Below are 24359 nucleotides of genomic sequence, written 5' to 3' on the forward strand. Positions count from 1 at the left end.
CTGGAGCTCTCTGTTTTACTGCTGCATAAACCACTTACAAATCTTGTACAAATCTCCATTCATCAGGTTGAGGGGGTTTTCTTGCTTCTCTCACTGGAAATATTGGAGTGCACACTGACGAATCAGGACAGAGAACAATGACCCCTGCTTTTAGTAGTGAATTAAATAATGGCCTAATTCCCCCAATAGCTTCTGATTTAAGAGGGTATTGAGATTGTCTAGTTCTGAAACCAGTTTTGGGCTTGATCACGACTGGTGGTGCACTTCTAATTAGGCCTATGTCATGTTTCCCTTGGGCCCACAGCCCGAGAGGCACCTCCTTCAGTTTTGGGTCTCTAGGGGTGTGGGGCTTGTTCCAAGATTCAGAAACATCCCCTTGTCATGACACATCACCTCCCGGTTAACCTTACATGTTTCTTGAAATAATTTTTTATAGACTCCTAGCGTTGGGCTGGACCATATGTTAGAGGTGGTTTTCTGTTCCCAATCTGTAATTTTCCCACTCTCACATAATCTGACTCATAGGCCTACGTCTTTCCAATGTCTGCTCCTCAATTTGGCTAGTGAGACGTAAGGCACTGAATCTGGGATGAAAAATGCATGCAACTGCACATGACTGAACATGCACAAAATTTGTCACACCAGTATAGTGCCTTTAGGTACAGCTCTTTGCTTTCTGGGATACCCATAAACCATTCTTTCTCAAAATTAAAGTGTCTTCCTTCATACACTTGCGCTTTGCAATGGAGGGCAGAGGACAACATAAAATCAACACATTTGTCCTTCATCTTATCATGTGCCAACATCAACAAACGAGTACAGGTGCTGGCTTTAGCATACATGGACCATTGGTAAACACAGAGCTCTTTGTTTCTGAAAGATTAAATTCCCATCAATGATTCATCGGTCACTGTCACACCCTGGGGTGAGGAAATCAAATTTAGGTGCAAAACGCACATTAAGTCTCTGCCCAGCAAATTAACTGGGCATGAGGATGGGATTAGGAATTGATGGGTTACACTTTCACCATTTTCAAATTCACAGACTAACGGTTCAGAAAAATGTTCCATTACTGAATGTCCTACCCATGGAGTGCAGTGACTGTGAACTCATTTTTGGGGATTCTTTTTAGCTCACCGTGCTTTATTACTGAATATGATGCCCCCAAGTCCACCAAAAACGTGACACTCTGCCCATTAATTGCAAGAGGTATGCATGGTAACTGGCTTTTCCAATTCTGAATTTGCATCATGGACTTCATTGGGACGAGAAAGATACTGGGACACAGTCTCTGAATCTTGCTGCTTGCACATATCCATTCGCACAGGAAAGGCTTCAATTAGTCGTTGTCTGAGAGCTGCAATCGTTGATGTGTAGGCTGCATTGCCATCCTGGGTCCAGTCTGCCATTGCCCAGGGCCAGTGAACGAGCATTGCCCAACCAGGCCCTGCCACATCCACCATAGAGGCTGTTATTACCTCATGTACAGATCCCTGTGCGTTTGGGAAGGTATGGGCATGTGCTTCAGACAGTTGTTTTGTCCCCCTGAACTTTAGTCCTGATCTTGTGCCCAGTGGTGAGAAGTCCTGCATTGCATTTTCTGAGTAATCAGGTGGAGCTTCCAGCGCAGTGAGGGCTGGATAGAAATGTGGACCTGATGATGGTGCTGAGGGACCCACTTCTGCTGCTGGTTGTGTTCGCCATGGAGGGGCAGAGTCCAGGTCAGGATCGATTTTCTGCAACTTATCACACTGAGAAACAGATAAGGGCCCTGCCTGACATTTTTTCTGTCTTTTATGTACCTCACTTTGACATCCACCAAATGCCTTCCAGTCTGCTAAAAACTGTGCTTCTTTTTTACTTTTAGGAATCTCTCTCCTTTGCTTCCAAATTGAGTTTTAACTGTTCTAACTGCCTAAGACTAAACCTCCCTTTTTTTGGGAGTGCACATTCTTTTACCCATACATCATATTGATTCAAGCATCCCTCTCCATAATTTACCAACATAAACATGATATTAGGACCAACATATGAACAACCTGGGCACGCCATAGCGTACACCGCCGCTCTTTGCTACATGCTTTACCCTTTATTCAACTTTCACAATGACCTTCAAAATAAGTTAATCAGTTCAATGAACTGTTGTAATTAAATGAATACGTATTCTCATACACACGTTCCCATTTATATTCAAAATAGTCAATTCCCCAAAATGATTGACAGAATGATGACCAATAAAATAAAACTTTACATAACAGATGTTAATTTTCTCCCTGCCCTGAATTGCATGTCTCAACACTCTGGTTGTGAACGTGTAAAATTCAGGTACTCGGGGATTATTAGTAGTATCTAATACTCAACCTTATCTGATTAAACCCAAATGGTACAAGAGAATGAAAATCTCATTAATGAGGTACAGAGAAATGTGAAATATGTTATAAATCTCCAGGCATTCAGTTAATCATATGAAATATAAATTTAAGAGAATAAACCATAAGAATGCGAAAGGAATTTACCTGTGAGGGCAAGTCCACATACAGAAATTTGGTTACAGTTACTTACAGTTTTTCTTCTCTTTTTCAATTTATTTAGCAATATTTACTTGTGCATCAAATTTGCCAAATTTATCATGCACCGCTGATATGATGGAATGAGTCAATGGGGCATGCCACTTCTCTGATAATAACCCGCCGCAAAAATACTGCACCTCTTGCGCTTCTTAATAAGTACTCCCTTTACTTATTGATTGCTAGAAATGGACTCTTTCCATTATCAAATATTTTTACCGTTATTATATCTCTCTATATATATATATCCGTCGGTATGTATCTTAGTTTTGAAGCTGTGACCTAAGAAACACCTATATCTCTGCCGTTGCAGAGGGTGAAGTTCCTGGAACTTCTTATAAGAAATCGCTCCATGTAATACTTCTCTCAATGTAATACACGTATTTCTTATTTCATTGACTCACTTCCATACAGACAGCAATACACTATGATTTTATAAAATTCTAATTTACGTGTGAGCCCACCCAGGGACGCCAAATTGTGGTGGAAATTTAGACAAACACCAGTAGACTCCTCCTCTCAGATGAAGCAGTTTTATTACAAAGAGAGATGAATACAGGATCAAAGATGAGAGCGCTCTGAAGCACTCGTCTCTCACATGCACTATATAAGTTTAAGATGGACATCTTAAACTTAAATGGAGAGGAGGACATCTGCGAGTCTTGAAAAGGGAGTTCTAGGAGGTTTGAGCCAGTTTGGTGGTTTCAAGGTCTTAGCAGATGTGCAGACATTCCTGAAGACAATAACATGTTTGTGTCAATGTTAGAGGAAAAAACTATCTGTACTAATCTCCATGACATGACCGCAAGCGGCATTATTCACTGATGAACATGAACAGAGTGAACAGAGCTATTACAAAGTAAGAAATGAATAATTTACCTCACACCCAAAAGAAAGTTGAACCTTAGTTCTATCACATAGGCCATCGAGTCTCTAAGTTTAGCTTCATGTACAAGTTGTCCACGCTTCACTCTCATGCAAGCATGAGGTGAGAAGTGCCAGATGATCTTGAACATCCCCCTTAATGTCTTGGGAAGGGGATCCAGTCACGTTATGCATTTAAAGGGCTTGTGTCTTGTCCTCATAGAAAAACTATTGCCCAGATGTCTCTGAGTTTCAATGCGTCTTTATCACCTCAACAATGAACAAGTATGCCTTATAAACTCTGTGCCATGATGCCCTATGGGCATTTTGCTGGGAGCACAACATCTGGCAGCACGTCTGACTCCAACTCAGAAGGTTGTGTGTTCAAATCACGTTGGGGTCATTAAGTGTGCCCTTTTTCATACAGACTGGTGTCAGCTGATTTTCTGCAGAGTCTAATGCGGAGACTATTATATGGACTCGAATCTCTATGATTACCATCCATGTCTTTGTCAACCTCATACTGTTACGAACCCGGTCTAGGTCGGGCCGCAACATACAATAAAATTAAAAAAAGAAAAGGGTTGGTGAGACCAAGATTGCATTTACCTTGTTTTATTCTCCAGATGGAGCACCTTTTATATATATAGTGGTTTCACTCTTCATAAGCCGGCCAGGCCAAAATAATAAACAAAAATACCCTCTAACCTTACCAAAAGAAAACTAACTAAACTACAAGAAAAGAAAACAAAAATACACCATCTTCCCTCAGTCCCTAGCTAACCCAAAACCAGGAGAAAAGAAGAATTGACACAAATGGCGCCGACCTCCTACCAAGCCCTCTTAACCGTGCACTATTTACAGAGGTGACTATTAGTGTGTTAATTAACATATATATATATATATATATATACAAGGGTATCACATGAAGCGTAACGGGGTAGAGCATAAACAAAGTCAAAACAGGCATAAGGTCATACACAGGCGAAATAGTCATACAGAGGTGAAATAGTCATACACAGGCAAAAAGCACTTCTATCTATACACAACGCAATGGCAATGATCTGCCCTGGGATGGAGACTGACGAGGCTTAAGTACACTTCCGGAAACGTGCAGGCAACCAATCCTGTCGCACAAGGTTGGAGCAGGCGTGGACAAGACGTGATCGTCCAGTAGAAAGCTGGAACGTACGTATGCAGTGGGCGGGGCCTAGATAAGGGGGAGGAGACAAAAGAACCCATCCCACCACCGACATACACACAAATGGCACATAGAGCAAACAGAAATACATTGGAAAACGTAACAATACTGAAAGGTAACAAAGCTCAGGTAGAAACTATTTTGCCTAATTACCAGTAGTAACTTAGCAACCTACTGTAATATGTTTCCAAAGTTTGTGCATTGTGCTTGCTAAAAAAAAATTGCCTGAAAATACCTCTTGAGATATCAGAATACATTTCAGTGTATTCTGTGTATTCAGTGTATTTCAGTGTATATCAGTGTACATTTCAATAATCACCTGGATTAATAATGTTTGAACAGTAGAGTTTTCTATTTGAGTAGTGTGTTTGTATTTTTTCAAAGAAGAAAACATTTTAAGCAAAACTCATCCTCACAACAGTGACTCCTGCTTGGAACAGTACAGGTATCAATTGGAAAGCATCAGCAATGTAAAACAGAGAAGGCTAATCCCAACTGGCTTTCACACCATTTGGAAACCATGGTCAATTTCAACCAAACTTTGGCTTTTCCAGCCAAGAACACAATCCCAGCGAGCAACAAGTGGGTATTATAAAAACCTAGTCTTCATCTTGAACCTTGGAACCTAAGATTAAAAGCCTGGGCTCTAACGCTAAAACTTTTTTACACTCAGGCCTGTAGGTTGGGCCTGTGGACACACTCATTCAACAGTTTTCACCGATATAACTGGTCCTCTTCCCCTTGATCAGAGAGTGCTGATCCAATCTGGTTCTCATGGCTTTCTACAATCTAATACAGTTTTTTTATTTACTTTGTTACTATTTTCACAAGTAATTGGTAGTTTTTCAAAACTCTTAGTACAAAACTCCAAATTGATCACACTTGTTACACAGCTAGTCATTCTTTCAAAACTTGATCTCCTGTTTTCAGTAAAGTTAGGCATATTTTCTTTCCACAAAATCATTGTTTCAAAACACAAGCTTATTGTAACATGTAATGAGAACATTTATTGTAATCATCAAAACACAACAGTATGATCTTCTTTCAATTTAGTACTTTTAACAATCAGTTAATTCAACAGAAAACAATGCAAGATACTTATTTCAAATCACCCTTGGTTCTGACACTGTCATCACAATAGATATTACACTTACAACCAAAACTTACAGTATTTTTTTCAACAGCACTGTTGTTTCATTGTGAAGCAAAATGAATGTAAACAATTTATTGTAAATTGAGATAATCTCAAATTAATTAACATCAAGCCTGTCTGCAACCATAAATTTTAATCAATATCAAAGTGAATATCCTGTTCATGTTCATGCACTGTGGGAAAAACCTTCTGGCATGACGAATCTGCAGTTATGTCATTGCAAGCCTCATCCATGGCTTGAAGGAGGGTGACATGCTCATGGGGAAGGCAATCATACACCTTCCACCTCCAAATAGAGAAGAATTCCTCATGGGTTGAGGAAAGTGTAGTATGGTGGGAGATGGTAATGGTAAATGGTCTGCACTTATATAGCAATTTTTTAACCTTCTAAAGCGCTTTACACTGTGTCTTATTCACCCATTCACACACACAATCACACACCAATGGTAGCAGAGCTGCCATCCAAGGCACTAGCTTGCCATCAGGAGCAACTTGGGGTTCAGTGTCTTGCCCAAGGACACTTCATGGGCCATGAATTGAACCACCAACCCTACGATTAGTGGACAAACCTCTCTACCAACTGAGCCACAATTAACCATAAGGTCATATAAGGAGATATAAGTTCATGAACTGAGGATGAGCCTGAAACCATTCCCGAACCAGTTCTTCAGTTGATCTTTGTAGGGTGAACTAACCTGGCAGCCTCTGCCATGGTTAGGCCTCTGTTAACCACATGGTCAATAATGATGGCCCAGACTTCATTTGCAATGACAGTACGTTGCCCTCTGCTTACATTCCTCTGATGACCACCTCTTTGTCTAGGCACATGCCCACCTCTTTGTCTAGGCCCATGCCCACCTCTTTGACTAGGACATGCCAAACCTCTCTGACTAGGTCCATGCCCACCTCTTTGGTGGGGTCCATGTCTAGCTCTTTGATCCCTCTGCAGGTTTCCTCTCTCTTCCACTCTATCCTGCTCCATGTTTGCCTATTGCAAATGCTCATATACAGTTCTACTTATATGGTATTCAAATGTGATCACAAGGTGAAAGAAATTATTAATAATTGGGATTTTATTATGATTGGTCTATCCTGATTGAAAGCTGTTAAAGCAATTTGTAGTTTATACCTTACCAACACACCAACACACAATGATCAGACCAGTTGAAAATCTATAGACATACCAAATGATTAACTGATTAACCATTAAGTTCAGTTGGATTAAATGATAGACAAATGTATTAAATTGAACGAGAAGAGATGCAAATGAACAGTTTGAAGTATTATGAAAGATTTACTGTGAATTAAAAGTTTATATAGAGGAAACACTTATTATTTGTAGTGAAAGGAATACTTTGTAATTTTGTGTTGTGTACTAACATAATTGAAAATATGCTGAAATGTTTGAAAAAAGTGCATTTTTAATGATCTGGTGTGAGATTAATATTAAGAGTTTTGAAAATTTACCATTTGCTTGTGAAAATTGCATTAAACCAGTTTAAAAAACTGTAACAGAACTTATGACTTGTGTCGTGGAAATTAGACAACACTCGCAGACTCGTTCTCTGAGGTGAAAAATGTTTATTACAGAAAGATGGTTAATATAGGATAGAATAAAGCAGGATAGAATAATGAGAGCGCTCTGTGCCGCTTGTGCTGAACCCCTACTATATATATTGTCGTGACAGACTGACAGTCGGCACACAAGAAACTAAAATCGCTCCTCCCGCGACTGCCACGGTAGTGCTGAAGAGACAGCCCCACTTCAACACCGCCAATGTTTTGGACAGTCGGAAAGCACGTGGTGGCGGAGCGGAGCCGCCAACACACACTCGGCCAATGAATGGCGTGCGGCATGGGAAAATTACACCATCTAGCAGACTGGGGAGAGTATAAAAGGCCGCTCTTCCTCGAAAGGAGAGAGACCTCTCACAAGATATGTGCGCGTGGCTTCATGTCAGTTATCAGTGTTGTCGGCATTCCGTGTGCTTTACTAATAGGCGTTGTGTGTGTCTTGTTTTTCTTTCAGACGACTCAGACCCGAGTGAAGATTCCTCTCCCTGGCTGTAAACGCGGCGTTGCCTGATGGCCGAGAGGAAACCCCGTCTCTCAGAAAAGCCCCAGTGCGACTCCGGCAACCCCATGAACAACTGAACCCTCACCACACGATTTCACGCCCCCCACGCAAGCACACGCAAGCACACACATACACACTCGCACTCACTCACACCTCCCAGACCGTCCTAAATAAAGATCTCACTCGGCAACACGAAAATGGCCTCCCGTGTGTCTATGCTCCACCCACCGCTGGCTAGTTTCCCTACACTGGTGGAGGATGCGAGCATGAGCACAGACCCACCCACCTGGAAAAAAAAGGGGGAGAGTTTTTTTTTCTTCCCCTTTGGGTTTCGTTTCTCCTTTTGTATTAAAGCCCTATACTCTACATCACCCTTAAAAAAAATAAATAAATTCAATAGATGGATTCCCTGCTGCAGCAATGAATGGAGGCCAGCCTCCAACAGCAGACAATAATAGAGCAGCTCACTGAGAGCCTACAGGTCGCCACCCGGGAGCTGCTGGCCCTGAAAGCCACGACTTCTGTGGCCGCCCCTCCTCATCCTGATCCCAGGCGAGAAGCCCAGGACCTGCTTCCCCGCTTGTCTCCAGAGGACAATATTGAGGCCTACCTAGAAGTCTTCAAACAGGTCACTCACCAGGAGAGCTGGAGTATCGAAGAGTGGCCGTGCATCCTCGGCCCGCTGCTTTCCGGAGAGGCGTGTGCAGCTTACTATGCCCTTGCTCCGGAGGACGCAGGGGATTACAGAAAGATAAAGAGCGAGATCCTGGCATGGTGTGGGCAGAACCCCCTCCAGGCAGTGGCGGAGTTCCACCGATGGCGCTACAGGCCGGGAGCCAAGCCACGTGGGCAGATAGACACCCTCCTGCGCCTCACCAAGAGGTGGCTCCAGCCAGACCTGTACTCTGCCAAAGAGGTTGTAGAGAGGGTGGCCATGGACCGGTTCCTGAGGACTCTGCTGCCCACAGAATGCCAGGCCGTGGGGACGCAAGCCCCAAGGAAGGGAGGAACTGGGACCTCCTCCTGCCATAAGTCCTCTTCGCGTCCGAGAGTGCCCCCAGGCATCCACCGGCTTCACACCCTTTGAGCTCCTCTTCGGACAACAACCTCGTGGACTGCTGGATGTGGCACGGGAAGCCTGGGAAGAACAGCCTTCCTCGTTTCGCTCGGTCATCGAGTATGTACAGGAGATGCAGGAGAAGATCGATCAAGTGGGCCCGATCGTCCAGGAACATATGAGAGCCGCTCAGGAGCAACAGAAACGAGTGTACAACCGTCCAGCACAACCCGGCGAGTTCCAACCTGGCGATCGGTTACTCCTGCTAGTACCCAGCAGCTCCTGCAAATTCCTAGCTCAGTGGCAGGGCCCATATACAGTCCTCGAGAGGAGAGGTCCCATGAACTATCGCCTGCAGCAGCCCGGTAAGCGAGCAGACACACAAACGTACCACATAAACCTGCTGAAGAGGTGGATAGAGCCAGAACCGGTACTGTCTGCGTTTGCGGCCCTAGACACAGATCCCGACCAGGGCACCTTAGTCCAACTGGGTGAAGAGCTCACCCCCACCCAAAAGCAGGAGCTGACAGAGTTGGTGGGTCAATTTACCGATGTTTTTTCTACTTCCCCAGGCATGACGCAGCTGGTACAACGTGAGATCAAGACTCACCCGGGAGTGGTGGTGCGGCAGCGGCCCTATCGGGTCCCGGAGGCCCGCCGTAGGGCTATCGAGGAAGAGGTCAGCCGGATGCTGCGGGACAACATCATAGAGGAGCCCAACAGCCCCTGGTCCAGCCCTATCATAGTCATACCGAAGCCCGACGGCAGTATGCACCTCTGCAACAACTTCTGGAAGCTAAACCAGGTCTCGGAGTTTGACAGCTATCCCCTCCCCCGGGTGGATGACCTAGTGGAGCGATTGGGGAGGGCTCGGTTCATCTCCACCCTAGACCTAACAAAGGGGTACTGGCAAGTGGCGCTGGCCCCAGAGGTGAGACCGAAGATGGCCTTTAGCACAGCGAACGGCCACTGGCAGTACTGGGTTCTCCCCTTGGGGCTACATGGAGCGCCTGCAATGTTCCAGCGGCTGATGGACATTGTCTTGTGACCCCATCGTGCCTTCGCAGCCACCTACCTGGATGATGTGGTCATCCACTCCTCCACTTGGTCGGACCACCTGTTCCACCTGGGGGAGGTCCTGAAGGAGCTCCGGAAGGCCAGGCTGACAGCCAACCCCAAAACGTGACACCTGGGGCTGACCGAGGCACAGTGCCTCGGCTACCGTATTGGCCGGGGCTTACTCAAGCCCCAGATGAAGAAAATTGAGGCAGTGAAGGGTTATCCTCGACCTACGTCAAAAAACAGGTACGTGCCTTCTTGGGGTTGGCGGGGTACTATAGCTGATTTGTACCTAACTTCTCTCTGTAGCCTCTCCCCTCTCAGATCTCACAAAGAAGGGCCAGCCGGACCAGGTGAAATGGTCTACAGATGCGGAGCAGGCCTTCCAAGCCCTGAAAGATGCCCTCTCCAGTGCGACGCAACATGGACTTCACCCTCCCATTCACCGTGCACACAGATGCATCCGAAACCCGGCTGGGCGCAGTTCTCTCACAGACTTTCGACGGAGAGGAACACCCGGTCCTCTACATCAGTCGGAAGTTGTCCCCCACTGAGAAGAACTATGCAGCCGTGGAAAGAGAGGCCCTGGCGATAAAATGGGCCATCGAAGAGCTACGATATTACCTGGCTGGTCGGCACTTCGTCCTGGTGACAGACCACACCCCACTACAGTGGATGGCCAAGGCCAAAGACACCAACGCCAGAGTAACACGATGGTTCCTGGAATTACAGGACTTCTCTTTCCAGGTCCAGCACCGGGCGGGGACCCACCATGGGAATGCAGATGGTCTCTCACGACGGGATGCACTGTGGGCCCAACAAGTGGATCAGAGCTGAGGGGGGGTACTGTCGCGGCGGACCGACAGCCGGCGCACAAGAAACTAAAATCGCTCCTCCCACGACTGCCGCGGTGGTGCTGAAGAGACAGCCCTGCTTCAACACCGCCAATGTTTTGGACAGTCGGAAAGCACGTGGCGGCAGGGCGGAGCCGCCGACACACCCTCGGCTGATGAATAGTGCGGGGCACGGGAAAAGTACACCATCCAGCAGACAAGGGGAGAATATAAAAGGCCACTCTTCTGCTCGAAAGGAGAGACACCTCTCACAAGACATGTGCACATGGCTTCATGTCAGTTATCAGTGATGGCGGCATTCCGTGGGCTTTACTAATAGGTGTTGTGTGTGTCTTGTTTTTCTTTCAGACGACTCAGACCCGAGCGAAGATTCCGCTCCCTGGCTGTAAATGTGGCGTTGCCTGACGGCCGAGAGGAACCCCCGTCTCTCAGAAAAGCCCTGGCGTGACTCCGGCAACCGCGCAAACAACTGAACCCTCCCCACACGATTTCACGCCCCCCACACAAGCACACGCGAGCACACACATACACCTACCAGACCGTCCTAAATAAAGATCTCACTCGGCAACAGTAAAACGGCCTCCTGTGTGTCTGTGCTCCACCCACCGCTGGCTAGTTTCCCTACAATAAGAAACGCAGAGCATGACACACTTCTGTGTACGGATAAGAAGCAGTTTGAGGCAGTTCAAACAGGCTTTGTTTCAGGGTCTTAGAAGATGTGCAGACGAACATTGAACAAAAAAACATGTTTGTGGCTCTGCATGAATATTAATATTCTGTACTGATCTAAGTGACATGACATGGCCTTCTTATGCATTATCCTCTGATGAGGATGAACAGAACAAGAACAACACTATTACAAAGTAAAAATTAATAATTTCCCTCACATTTCCCCCTTGCATCATTACAAAATATGATAACTAAAATTAACAGAGAAATTACTATGCTGTGAATACATCAGAACTTCAGAATCCTTTCACGGTTCAACTGAATTCATCATAATACAGACATAATGAAGGTGCTAAGGCTGTTTTTGCGGATATAATGTATCCTGTGGTCAAGTAATCTCATTTAGGGTGAAATGAGAGTCGTCATGGTCAAAGGAATATTTATAATACATGTGAAATGGATGTCAATGCATCGTCATCGTCAGTGTCACTGGGAGGATCTAGGACCCAGTCAGGTTTAGGATACAAGTCAGGTTGGTCATCATAGGGCTCGTAATCAGTCTTTGTCAACATCAGTGTTTGGTCATTAGTGATTTCAACGAGCATGAGAGACTGCTCCGAATGAGAGAAACAATACAAGGCAAAATGAGCAAGACAAGAAGAATTATTGCACCTATTGGTAGACAGACGGTTAATATCCACGAGCCCCATCCCCCAAGTACTGAGTTCAGCCAATCAAACCCCGTCTCGCTAGTCTGCGGAGGGTTGCGTATCGCAGACCGCATGTGTTCAATGATAGAATAACCATTACGTGTCTACATGACGAGGGGACGTGTTACATTGTGTGGGTAGCACTGTTGGCAATGATTCTTATGACCAAAGGCAATACAGAACGGTTTACAGAGGTGATACAGAGGCAGCCAGTATCTTGGCATATGCTTATAACTTCTAATTGTCGTCCAATCTGCAGCAATAATCTACTAAAGAACTTTACGGGCTTATGGGGGACATATAGAAATCACGTCACCTTAGGCACTTAGTATCGTCACCACAATCAGCTAAATATCAAATTTGGGTAAAAGTGTGTGTGTCATGCACTCTTTCTGCCACAATGATGTGATTGGCGTGATTGATCAATAAGTCTTTCACCCAATAAACTCCAATATCGTGCTTTGGTTTTGGCCAGTGTTGTCGGGAATGGTCCCAGTGATTTGTGTGTTTATTTCTGTGACAGGGCTTACTAACAGATACCACCTATACCAGGAGAAGGGTGCATGATTAGGAATAGGTTTGTATGTATGAGTGGATGTGCAGGTCGATATCTAATGATTTGTCAACATTTTCTGTGTCCATGATTTCCACATTTTCTGTGTCCGTGATTTCGCAGGCTATTAGATACTACTTGCTGTCTTGTGTTGTGTAATCATGAGGAACTGGTGTGAGAATGTGTGTTTGAATGCAGTTTGTCATGTGTGTGGGTGTGTATATGCAGATTGTCGCTCGTGAGCGTCGGTCCTCCAAGAGGCCTCTTGATAGAGAGTCACTTTCTAGTCCTCCTGTCGAAGTCCCGTCTTCTTCCGCTCATTGCTTGGCTCTGGCACTCTCCTACAGTGGCTGGCGTGCATCCACATGGCTCTCTGGCTGACCTTTACCATGGAGCGAGTGACGAAAAGGATCTAGAATGGCCCTGACCACCCTGGCTTGTTCCACCTGGTCCTGCAGAAGTCCTTGAGCATGATCCACTCTCCGGGCTTCAGATCATGCAGCGGGCCCGTGGCTGGAGCTGGAAACGCTGCCTTTACCAGAGGACAACGTTGCACAATAATTTTACATTGCATCATCACATGCTGCAGCGTTGGGAAGAAGAACTGTCACAGGTCCAATTCCTTGTGTGGAGGTCTCCCAAACAGTATCCCAAAGGGGCTAAGCCCATCCTAAGCCTGTTTCAGAACAGCATTTGCTCAATCTGTTCGTTAGTGTCCCATTTTCTCTCTCTACCACCCCACCACTAGCTGGATGATATGCACTGTGCTGCTTTAAGTCAATACCCAAATATTCACCCACCTACTTAAGGGCATGGCTCACAAAAGGTGTGCCATTATCACTGGAGATTTTTTGTGGGAGTTCCCCATCTAGGAATTACTTCTCTAAGCAATGACTTTGCTACCACGTCTGAGTCCTGTTTGGAAATAGGGATGCAGCCTTCTCTACCTTCAAACCTCAACCCACGTTATGATTTGTGCAAACAGTGTAAACAAAAATTTTTTTAGAGTAATTACAGAAACCAATGCCTTAATCACAGCTATCATTCCCCCCTTTGACGCATGGTCCTTGCCATGCATCAACTTTGAAGACCAGGACAGCCCTGGGGGGCAGCGCCAATCTCTGTCAAAAACCGTGCAGTCTGCTTTATGCCACACAGCCTTTTCGTCCACTGTAGCTCGTGCTTGGAGGTTTGGAAGCTGTGAAGAAGGCGTGATTAATATCTCAGAGGATAGTGCACAGAGTTTGGTGTTAGGGGTGTCGTTGTCGCTGTCTGCTTTTGTTTCGCTGATGGTCTGCTCGGGCATTACCGAGGGAGACAGGATCTGATTTGTAAGTGTGTGCGTCACATTTGCATACTGCAATAGTATTAGGGAGTAGGACTGCATCCAGTAGCTCAGAGACTAGTTTGTGGTGGGCTATGTGTGTTCCTGAACTCATCAGGAAGTTCCTGTGTTTCCAAATTGTTACAAAATCATGTACTACCCCAAAGGCATATCTACTGTCTGTGTAGATATTTACTGACTGTCACTCAGCATGTTTACATGCCTCTATGAGGGCATAAAGTTCAGCTGATTGTGCAGACAGGTTTGAGCGGGGACTTCCTGACACGACCGTCTCGTGTGCAGTCACTACTGCATAGCCCACTCAAATTTTACCTGTCACTGGGTCATGTGATACTGACCCATCCACAAAAGGATCAAATCTGGGTTTTCCAATGGAACATCCTTCAGGTCGACTCTAGGGGAGCAGAGTTCACTCATTAGTGCAACACAGTCATGTGGCTCCCCGTCTCCCTCTGTTGGAAGGACAGTAGCAGGGTTAAGGATAGTACGTCGGTATTGCGTCTGACTCTAAATCAGGTGTTTGTCTCCTATTTTATGTCCAACAGCACTATTCAAGGATACAAACCAACAAGGTTCAACCACGGCTCTGTCCTTCGTACGTCTTTAGCCACTGGCTGCCTGCAGTCTGAGACATGCAAAGAGACAAAGTTCTTGTGTAACCTGTAATATGGTGACCTTAACCAAGAGAATGTTGAACTTTGGTCCTATCTATTATGTTGGCCAGTTTCTAAGTTGAGATCAACTTAACCCTAGTGCTTTCTGTTTAACGACCTTTTTGGTTTCAACTAGTAGGCTTTTGACCAGCATGTCACTTGGAAATTGTTACCGGCATAACTCTTATTAGTAAGGTTCACTCTGAAGGCTTGTCTTGGTTCAAGGAATGCCTTCGTGTCATGGTATGAGAACAATTAGAATAGTATCAGCAGTTTTAATTAAACTTGGCTTTTCTGCACAAGGTGACCAAAATTTCTAACAAACAAGTTAATTCCACACCACAAACAGACGTGTAATCTTGCCTCTGTATGACTGGCAAAAAGCAGCTTTATGCCACCTTTGCCACTGATTGCCCATCATCTGACACATATAATGACACAAAGGCCTCGTACAAATGGTAAATGTGTGAAGTTACCCAAAAGAAAGCTGAACCAGCCCCTGGATCGGAAAGGGCCGATCCCATCTGGTTCTCATGGCTTTCTACAAACTATTAATAGAACTTTCTCAGGAATTAGACACCAGGTGTTTGTCTCCTATTTTATGTCCAACAGCTCTATTCAAGGATACAAACCAACAAGGTTCAACCACGGCTCTGTCCTTCGTACGTCTTTAGCCACTGGCTGCCTGCAGTCTGAGACATGCAAAGAGACAAAGTTCTTGTGTAACCTGTAATATGGTGACCTTAACCAAGAGAATGTTGAACTTTGGTCCTCTCTATTATGTTGGCCAGTTTCTAAGTTGAGATCAACTTAACCCTAGTGCTTTCTGTTTAACGACCTTGTTCGTATTTTTGTTTACAACTAGTAGGCTTTTGACCAGCATGTCACTTGGAAATTGTTACCCGCATAACTCTTATTCGTAAGGCTCACTCTGAAGGCTTGTCTTGGTTCAAGGAATGCCTTCGTGTCATGGTATGAGAACAATTAGAATAGCATCAGCAGTTTTAATTAAACTTGGCTTTTCTGCACAAGGAGACCAAAATTTCTAACAAACAAGTTAATTCCACACCACAAACAGACGTGTAATCTTGCCTCTGTATGACTGGCAAAAAGCAGCTTTATGCCACCTTTGCCACTGATTGCCCATCATCTGACACATATAATGACACAAAGGCCTCGTACAAATGGTAAATGTGTGAAGTTACCCAAAAGAAAGCTGAACCATGGTTCTATCACATAGGCAGTTGAGTCTCTGAGTTGCGCTTCAGGTATAAGTTGTCCACGCTTCACTCTCACGCACTGAGGTGAGATCTGCCATTTGATCTTGAAAATCTCCCTTAATGTCCAGGGAAGGGGAAACCAGTCAGGTGGTGAATTTCTTGCCATTTGATCTTGAAAATCTCCCTTAATGTCCAGGGAAGCGGAAACCAGCCAGGTTATGCCTTTAAAGGGCTCGTGCCTTGTCCTCTGAAAAAGCTCTTGCCCAGATGTCAGACACTAGTCGCAACAGTCACAGCCCACCACTTGTCTCCGAGTTCCAATGCGTCTTGATCGCCACGACGATGAACAAGTATGCCTTGCACCATGATGCGCGACCAGCTTCCAGCTGGGACCTCGTGGCGCAACGGTAGCGCGTCTGACTCCAGATCAGAAGGTTGCGTGTTCAAATCACGTCGGGGTCATGCAGCGTGCTCTTTTTTGCACAGACTGATGATTTTCTGCACAGTCTAATGGGGATGCAGTTATATGGACTCCAATCCCTATGATGACCACCATTGTCTTTGTCAACCTCATGCTAAAAGGTAACAAAGCTCAGGTAACAACACTCTCACCTAATAACCATTAGTAACTTGACAACATGCTGTATGTTTCCTTAGTTTGCCCATTGTGCTTGCTGATTAAAACATGCCTGAAAATTGCACCTTAGATGGTTTCAGTGGTCCTCTCAGAGGATCTGGAGGGTTAAACACACAGGTACCACAACGCCCAAACAGGGACTTAAACCCTGGACCCTCAGATTAAAAGTCTGATGCTCTACCGACTGAGCTACCTTGGCTCTACGAGAGGGTGCACTTTACCCTCGAGCTTGTAGGCCAGGCCTGTGGACGCTCGAGTTCAACGGTTTTCACAGACATAACTGGTCCTCAGCCCCTGGATCGGAAAGGGCCGATCCCATCTGGTTCTCATGGCTTTCTACAAACTATTAATAGAACTTTCTCAGGAATTAGACACCAGGTGTTTGTCTCCTATTTTATGTCCAACAGCACTATTCAAGGATACAAACCAACAAAGTTCAACCACGGCTCTGTCCTTCGTACGTCCTTAGCCACTGGCTGCCTGCAGTCTGAGACATGCAAAGAGACAAAGTTCTTGTGTAACCTGTAATATGGTGACCTTAACCAAGAGAATGTTGAACTTTGGTCCTATCTATTATGTTGGCCAGTTTCTAAGTTGAGATCAACTTAACCCTAGTGCTTTCTGTTTAACGACCTTTTTGGTTTCAAGTAGTAGGCTTTTGACCAGCATGTCACTTGGAAATTGTTACCCGCATAACTCTAATTAGTAAGGTTCACTCTGAAGGCTTGTCTTGGTTCAAGGAATGCCTTCGTGTCATGGTATGAGAACAATTAGAATAGCATCAGCAGTTTTAATTAAACTTGGCTTTTCTGCACAAGGTGACCAAAATTTCTAACAAACAAGTTAATTCCACACCACAAACAGACGTGTAATCTTGCCTCTGTATGACTGGCAAAAAGCAGCTTTATGCCACCTTTGCCACTGATTGCCCATCATCTGACACATAAAATGACACAAAGGCCTCGTACAAATGGTAAATGTGTGAAGTTACCCAAAAGAAAGCTGAACCAGCCCCTGGATCGGAAAGGGCCGATCCCATCTGGTTCTCATGGCTTTCTACAAACTATTAATAGAACTTTCTCAGGAATTAGACACCAGGTGTTTGTCTCCTATTTTATGTCCAACAGCACTATTCAAGGATACAAACCAACAAGGTTCAACCACGGCTCTGTCCTTCGTACGTCTTTAGCCACTGGCTGCCTGCAGTCTGAGACATGCAAAGAGACAAAGTTCTTGTGTAACCTGTAATATGGTGACCTTAACCAAGAGAATGTTGAACCTTGGTCCTATCTATTATGTTGGCCAGTTTCTAAGTTGAGATCAACTTAACCCTAGTGCTTTCTGTTTAACGACCTTGTTCGTATTTTTGTTTACAACTAGTAGGCTTTTGACCAGCATGTCACTTGGAAATTGTTACCCGCATAACTCTTATTCGTAAGGCTCACTCTGAAGGCTTGTCTTGGTTCAAGGAATGCCTTCGTGTCATGGTATGAGAACAATTAGAATAGCATCAGCAGTTTTAATTAAACTTGGCTTTTCTGCACAAGGAGACCAAAATTTCTAACAAACAAGTTAATTCCACACCACAAACAGACGTGTAATCTTGCCTCTGTATGACTGGCAAAAAGCAGCTTTATGCCACCTTTGCCACTGATTGCCCATCATCTGACACATATAATGACACAAAGGCCTCGTACAAATGGTAAATGTGTGAAGTTACCCAAAGGAAAGCTGAACCAGCCCCTGGATCGGAAAGGGCCGATCCCATCTGGTTCTCATGGCTTTCTACAAACTATTAATAGAACTTTCTCAGGAATTAGACACCAGGTGTTTGTCTCCTATTTTATGTCCAACAGCACTATTCAAGGATACAAACCAACAAGGTTCAACCACGGCTCTGTCCTTCGTACGTCTTTAGCCACTGGCTGCCTGCAGTCTGAGACATGCAAAGAGACAAAGTTCTTGTGTAACCTGTAATATGGTGACCTTAACCAAGAGAATGTTGAACATTGGTCCTATCTATTATGTTGGCCAGTTTCTAAGTTGAGATCAACTTAACCCTAGTGCTTTCTGTTTAACGACCTTGTTCGTATTTTTGTTTACAACTAGTAGGCTTTTGACCAGCATGTCACTTGGAAATTGTTACCCGCATAACTCTTATTCGTAAGGCTCACTCTGAAGGCTTGTCTTGGTTCAAGGAATGCCTTCGTGTCATGGTATGAGAACAATTAGAATAGCATCAGCAGTTTTAATTAAACTTGGCTTTTCTGCACAAGGAGACCAAAATTTCTAACAAACAAGTTAATTCCACACCACAAACAGACGTGTAATCTTGCCTCTGTATGACTGGCAAAAAGCAGCTTTATGCCACCTTTGCCACTGATTGCCCATCATCTGACACATATAATGACACAAAGGCCTCGTACAAATGGTAAATGTGTGAAGTTACCCAAAAGAAAGCTGAACCATGGTTCTATCACATAGGCAGTTGAGTCTCTGAGTTGCGCTTCAGGTATAAGTTGTCCACGCTTCACTCTCACGCACTGAGGTGAGATCTGCCATTTGATCTTGAAAATCTCCCTTAATGTCCAGGGAAGGGGAAACCAGTCAGGTGGTGAATTTCTTGCCATTTGATCTTGAAAATCTCCCTTAATGTCCAGGGAAGCGGAAACCAGCCAGGTTATGCCTTTAAAGGGCTCGTGCCTTGTCCTCTGAAAAAGCTCTTGCCCAGATGTCAGACACTAGTCGCAACAGTCACAGCCCACCACTTGTCTCCGAGTTCCAATGCGTCGTGATCGCCACCACGATGAACAAGTATGCCTTGCACCATGATGCGCGACCAGCTTCGGGCTGGGACCTCGTGGCGCAACGGTAGCGCGTCTGACTCCAGATCAGAAGGTTGCGTGTTCAAATCACGTCGGGGTCATTCAGCGTGCTCTTTTTCGCACAGACTGATGATTTTCTGCACAGTCTAATGGGGATGCAGTTATATGGACTCCAATCTCTATGATGACCACCATTGTCTTTGTCAACCTCATGCTAAAAGGTAACAAAGCTCAGGTAACAACACTCTCACCTAATAACCATTAGTAACTTGACAACCTGCTGTATGTTTCCTTAGTTTGCCCATTGTGCTTGCTGAACAAAACATGCCTGAAAATTGCACCTTAGATGCTTTCAGTGGTCCTCTCAGAGGATCTGGAGGGTTAAACAAACAGGTACCACAACACCCAAACAGGGACTTGAACCCTGGACCCTCAGATTAAAAGTCTGATGCTCTACCGACTGAGCTACCTGGGCTCTACGAGAGGGCGCACTTTACCCTCGAGCTTGTAGGCCAGGCCTGTGGACCCTCTAGTTCAACGGTTTTCACAGACATAACTGGCCCTCAGCTCCTATATCGGAAAGGGCCGATCCCATCTGGTTCTCATGGCTTTCTACAAACTATTAATAGAACTTTCTCAGGAATTAGACACCAGGTGTTTGTCTCCTATTTTATGTCCAACAGCACTATTCAAGGATACAAACCAACAAGGTTCAACCACGGCTCTGTCCTTCGTACGTCTTTAGCCACTGGCTGCCTGCAGTCTGAGACATGCAAAGAGACAAAGTTCTTGTGTAACCTGTAATATGGTGACCTTAACCAAGAGAATGTTGAACTTTGGTCCTATCTATTATGTTGGCCAGTTTCTAAGTTGAGATCAACTTAACCCTAGTGCTTTCTGTTTAACGACCTTGTTCGTATTTTTGTTTACAACTAGTAGGCTTTTGACCAGCATGTCACTTGGAAATTGTTACCCGCATAACTCTTATTCGTAAGGCTCACTCTGAAGGCTTGTCTTGGTTCAAGGAATGCCTTCGTGTCATGGTATGAGAACAATTAGAATAGCATCAGCAGTTTTAATTAAACTTGGCTTTTCTGCACAAGGAGACCAAAATTTCTAACAAACAAGTTAATTCCACACCACAAACAGACGTGTAATCTTGCCTCTGTATGACTGGCAAAAAGCAGCTTTATGCCACCTTTGCCACTGATTGCCCATCATCTGACACATATAATGACACAAAGGCCTCGTACAAATGGTAAATGTGTGAAGTTACCCAAAAGAAAGCTGAACCATGGTTCTATCACATAGGCAGTTGAGTCTCTGAGTTGCGCTTCAGGTATAAGTTGTCCACGCTTCACTCTCACGCACTGAGGTGAGATCTGCCATTTGATCTTGAAAATCTCCCTTAATGTCCAGGGAAGGGGAAACCAGTCAGGTGGTGAATTTCTTGCCATTTGATCTTGAAAATCTCCCTTAATGTCCAGGGAAGCGGAAACCAGCCAGGATATGCCTTTAAAGGGCTCGTGCCTTGTCCTCTGAAAAAGCTCTTGCCCAGATGTCAGACACTAGTCGCAACAGTCACAGCCCACCACTTGTCTCCGAGTTCCAATGCGTCTTGATCGCCACGACGATGAACAAGTATGCCTTGCACCATGATGCGCGACCAGCTTCGGGCTGGGACCTCGTGGTGCAACGGTAGCGTGTCTGACTCCAGATCAGAAGGTTGCGTGTTGAAATCACGCCGGGGTCATTCAGCGTGCTCTTTTTCGCACAGACTGATGATTTTCTGCACAGTCTAATGGGGATGCAGTTATATGGACTCCAATCTCTATGATGACCACCATTGTCTTTGTCAACCTCATGCTAAAAGGTAACAAAGCTCAGGTAGCAACACTCTCACCTAATAAGCATTAGTAACTTGACAACCTGCTGTATGTTTCCTTAGTTTGCCCATTGTGCTTGCTGAACAAAACATGCCTGAAAATTGCACCTTAGATGCTTTCAGTGGTCCTCTCAGAGGATCTGCAGAGTTAAACACATGGGTACTACAACGCCCAAACAGGGACTTGAACCCTGGACCCTCAGATTAAAAGTCTGATGCTCTACCGACTGAGCTACCTGGGCTCTACGAGAGGGCGCACTTTACCCTCGAGCTTGTAGGCCAGGCCTGTGGACGCTCTGGTTCAACGGTTTTCAAAGACAAAACTGGTCCTCAGCCCCTGGATCGGAAAGGGCCGATCCCATCTGGTTCTCATGGCTTTCTACAAACTATTAATAGAACTTTCTCAGGAATTAGACACCAGGTGTTTGTCTCCTATTTTATGTCCAACAGCACTATTCAAGGATACAAACCAACAAGGTTCAACCACGGCTCTGTCCTTCGTACGTCTTTAGCCACTGGCTGCCTGCAGTCTGAGACATGCAAAGAGACAAAGTTCTTGTGTAACCTGTAATATGGTGACCTTAACCAAGAGAATGTTGAACTTTGGTCCTATCTATTATGTTGGCCAGTTTCTAAGTTGAGATCAACTTAACCCTAGTGCTTTCTGTTTAACGACCTTGTTCGTATTTTTGTTTACAACTAGTAGGCTTTTGACCAGCATGTCACTTGGAAATTGTTACCCGCATAACTCTTATTCGTAAGGCTCACTCTGAAGGCTTGTCTTGGTTCAAGGAATGCCTTCGTGTCATGGTATGAGAACAATTAGAATAGCATCAGCAGTTTTAATTAAACTTGGCTTTTCTGCACAAGGTGACCAAAATTTCTAACAAACAAGTTAATTCCACACCACAAACAGACGTGTAATCTTGCCTCTGTATGACTGGCAAAAAGCAGCTTTATGCCACCTTTGCCACTGATTGCCCATCATCTGACACATATAATGACACAAAGGCCTCGTACAAATGGTAAATGTGTGAAGTTACCCAAAAGAAAGCTGAACCATGGTTCTATCACATAGGCAGTTGAGTCTCTGAGTTGCGCTTCAGGTATAAGTTGTCCACGCTTCACTCTCACGCACTGAGGTGAGATCTGCCATTTGATCTTGAAAATCTCCCTTAATGTCCAGGGAAGGGGAAACCAGTCAGGTGGTGAATTTCTTGCCATTTGATCTTGAAAATCTCCCTTAATGTCCAGGGAAGCGGAAACCAGCCAGGATATGCCTTTAAAGGGCTCGTGCCTTGTCCTCTGAAAAAGCTCTTGCCCAGATGTCAGACACTAGTCGCAACAGTCACAGCCCACCACTTGTCTCCGAGTTCCAATGCGTCTTGATCGCCACGACGATGAACAAGTATGCCTTGCACCATGATGCGCGACCAGCTTCCGGCTGGGACCTCGTGGTGCAACGGTAGCGTGTCTGACTCCAGATCAGAAGGTTGCGTGTTGAAATCACGCCGGGGTCATTCAGCGTGCTCTTTTTCGCACAGACTGATGATTTTCTGCACAGTCTAATGGGGATGCAGTTATATGGACTCCAATCTCTATGATGACCACCATTGTCTTTGTCAACCTCATGCTAAAAGGTAACAAAGCTCAGGTAGCAACACTCTCACCTAATAAGCATTAGTAACTTGACAACCTGCTGTATGTTTCCTTAGTTTGCCCATTGTGCTTGCTGAACAAAACATGCCTGAAAATTGCACCTTAGATGGTTTCAGTGGTCCTCTCAGAGGATCTGCAGAGTTAAACACATGGGTACCACAACGCCCAAACAGGGACTTGAACCCTGGACCCTCAGATTAAAAGTCTGATGCTCTACCGACTGAGCTACCTGGGCTCTACGAGAGGGCGCACTTTACCCTCGAGCTTGTAGGCCAGGCCTGTGGACGCTCTGGTTCAACGGTTTTCAAAGACAAAACTGGTCCTCAGCCCCTGGATCGGAAAGGGCCGATCCCATCTGGTTCTCATGGCTTTCTACAAACTATTAACAGAACTTTCTCAGGAATTAGACAGCAGGTGTTTGTCTCCTATTTTATGCCCAACAGCACTATTCAAGGATACAAACCAACAAGGTTCAACCACGGCTCTGTCCTTCGTACGTCTTTAGCCACTGGCTGCCTGCAGTCTGAGACATGCAAAGAGACAAAGTTCTTGTGTAACCTGTAATATGGTGACCTTAACCAAGAGAATGTTGAACTTTGGTCCTATCTATTATGTTGGCCAGTTTCTAAGTTGAGATCAACTTAACCCTAGTGCTTTCTGTTTAACGACCTTTTTGGTTTCAACTAGTAGGCTTTTGACCAGCATGTCACTTGGAAATTGTTACCCGCATAACTCTTATTAGTAAGGTTCACTCTGAAGGCTTGTCTTGGTTCAAGGAATGCCTTCGTGTCATGGTATGAGAACAATTAGAATAGCATCAGCAGTTTTAATTAAACTTGGCTTTTCTGCACAAGGTGACCAAAATTTCTAACAAACAAGTTAATTCCACACCACAAACAGACGTGTAATCTTGCCTCTGTATGACTGGCAAAAAGCAGCTTTATGCCACCTTTGCCACTGATTGCCCATCATCTGACACATATAATGACACAAAGGCCTCGTACAAATGGTAAATGTGTGAAGTTACCCAAAAGAAAGCTGAACCAGCCCCTGGATCGGAAAGGGCCGATCCCATCTGGTTCTCATGGCTTTCTACAAACTATTAATAGAACTTTCTCAGGAATTAGACACCAGGTGTTTGTCTCCTATTTTATGTCCAACAGCACTATTCAAGGATACAAACCAACAAGGTTCAACCACGGCTCTGTCCTTCGTACGTCTTTAGCCACTGGCTGCCTGCAGTCTGAGACATGCAAAGAGACAAAGTTCTTGTGTAACCTGTAATATGGTGACCTTAACCAAGAGAATGTTGAACTTTGGTCCTATCTATTATGTTGGCCAGTTTCTAAGTTGAGATCAACTTAACCCTAG

The 24359-nt window shown here is 44.9% G+C and overlaps 8 non-coding genes across 8 annotated transcripts; 4 read left to right on the plus strand and 4 right to left on the minus strand.

Moving 5' to 3' along the window:
* Window positions 1-16372: 16372 nt before the first annotated feature.
* trnaw-cca (transfer RNA tryptophan (anticodon CCA)) lies at window positions 16373-16444 on the plus strand. Its single transcript has one exon. It is a non-coding gene; the product is annotated as a tRNA-Trp (tRNA).
* A 301-nt stretch (window positions 16445-16745) lies between these two features.
* Window positions 16746-16818, minus strand: trnak-uuu (transfer RNA lysine (anticodon UUU)). Its single transcript has one exon. It is a non-coding gene; the product is annotated as a tRNA-Lys (tRNA).
* A 2655-nt stretch (window positions 16819-19473) lies between these two features.
* Window positions 19474-19545, plus strand: trnaw-cca (transfer RNA tryptophan (anticodon CCA)). The gene has a single exon. It is a non-coding gene; the product is annotated as a tRNA-Trp (tRNA).
* A 301-nt stretch (window positions 19546-19846) lies between these two features.
* On the minus strand, window positions 19847-19919 carry trnak-uuu (transfer RNA lysine (anticodon UUU)). Its single transcript has one exon. It is a non-coding gene; the product is annotated as a tRNA-Lys (tRNA).
* Window positions 19920-21125: 1206 nt separating this feature from the next.
* On the plus strand, window positions 21126-21197 carry trnaw-cca (transfer RNA tryptophan (anticodon CCA)). The gene has a single exon. It is a non-coding gene; the product is annotated as a tRNA-Trp (tRNA).
* Window positions 21198-21498: 301 nt separating this feature from the next.
* On the minus strand, window positions 21499-21571 carry trnak-uuu (transfer RNA lysine (anticodon UUU)). The gene has a single exon. It is a non-coding gene; the product is annotated as a tRNA-Lys (tRNA).
* A 1206-nt stretch (window positions 21572-22777) lies between these two features.
* trnaw-cca (transfer RNA tryptophan (anticodon CCA)) lies at window positions 22778-22849 on the plus strand. Its single transcript has one exon. It is a non-coding gene; the product is annotated as a tRNA-Trp (tRNA).
* A 301-nt stretch (window positions 22850-23150) lies between these two features.
* trnak-uuu (transfer RNA lysine (anticodon UUU)) lies at window positions 23151-23223 on the minus strand. Its single transcript has one exon. It is a non-coding gene; the product is annotated as a tRNA-Lys (tRNA).
* Window positions 23224-24359: the final 1136 nt, after the last annotated feature.

The sequence above is a fragment of the Ictalurus furcatus genome, chromosome 6, assembly GCF_023375685.1.
Source record: "Ictalurus furcatus strain D&B chromosome 6, Billie_1.0, whole genome shotgun sequence".
NCBI lineage: Eukaryota > Metazoa > Chordata > Actinopteri > Siluriformes > Ictaluridae > Ictalurus > Ictalurus furcatus.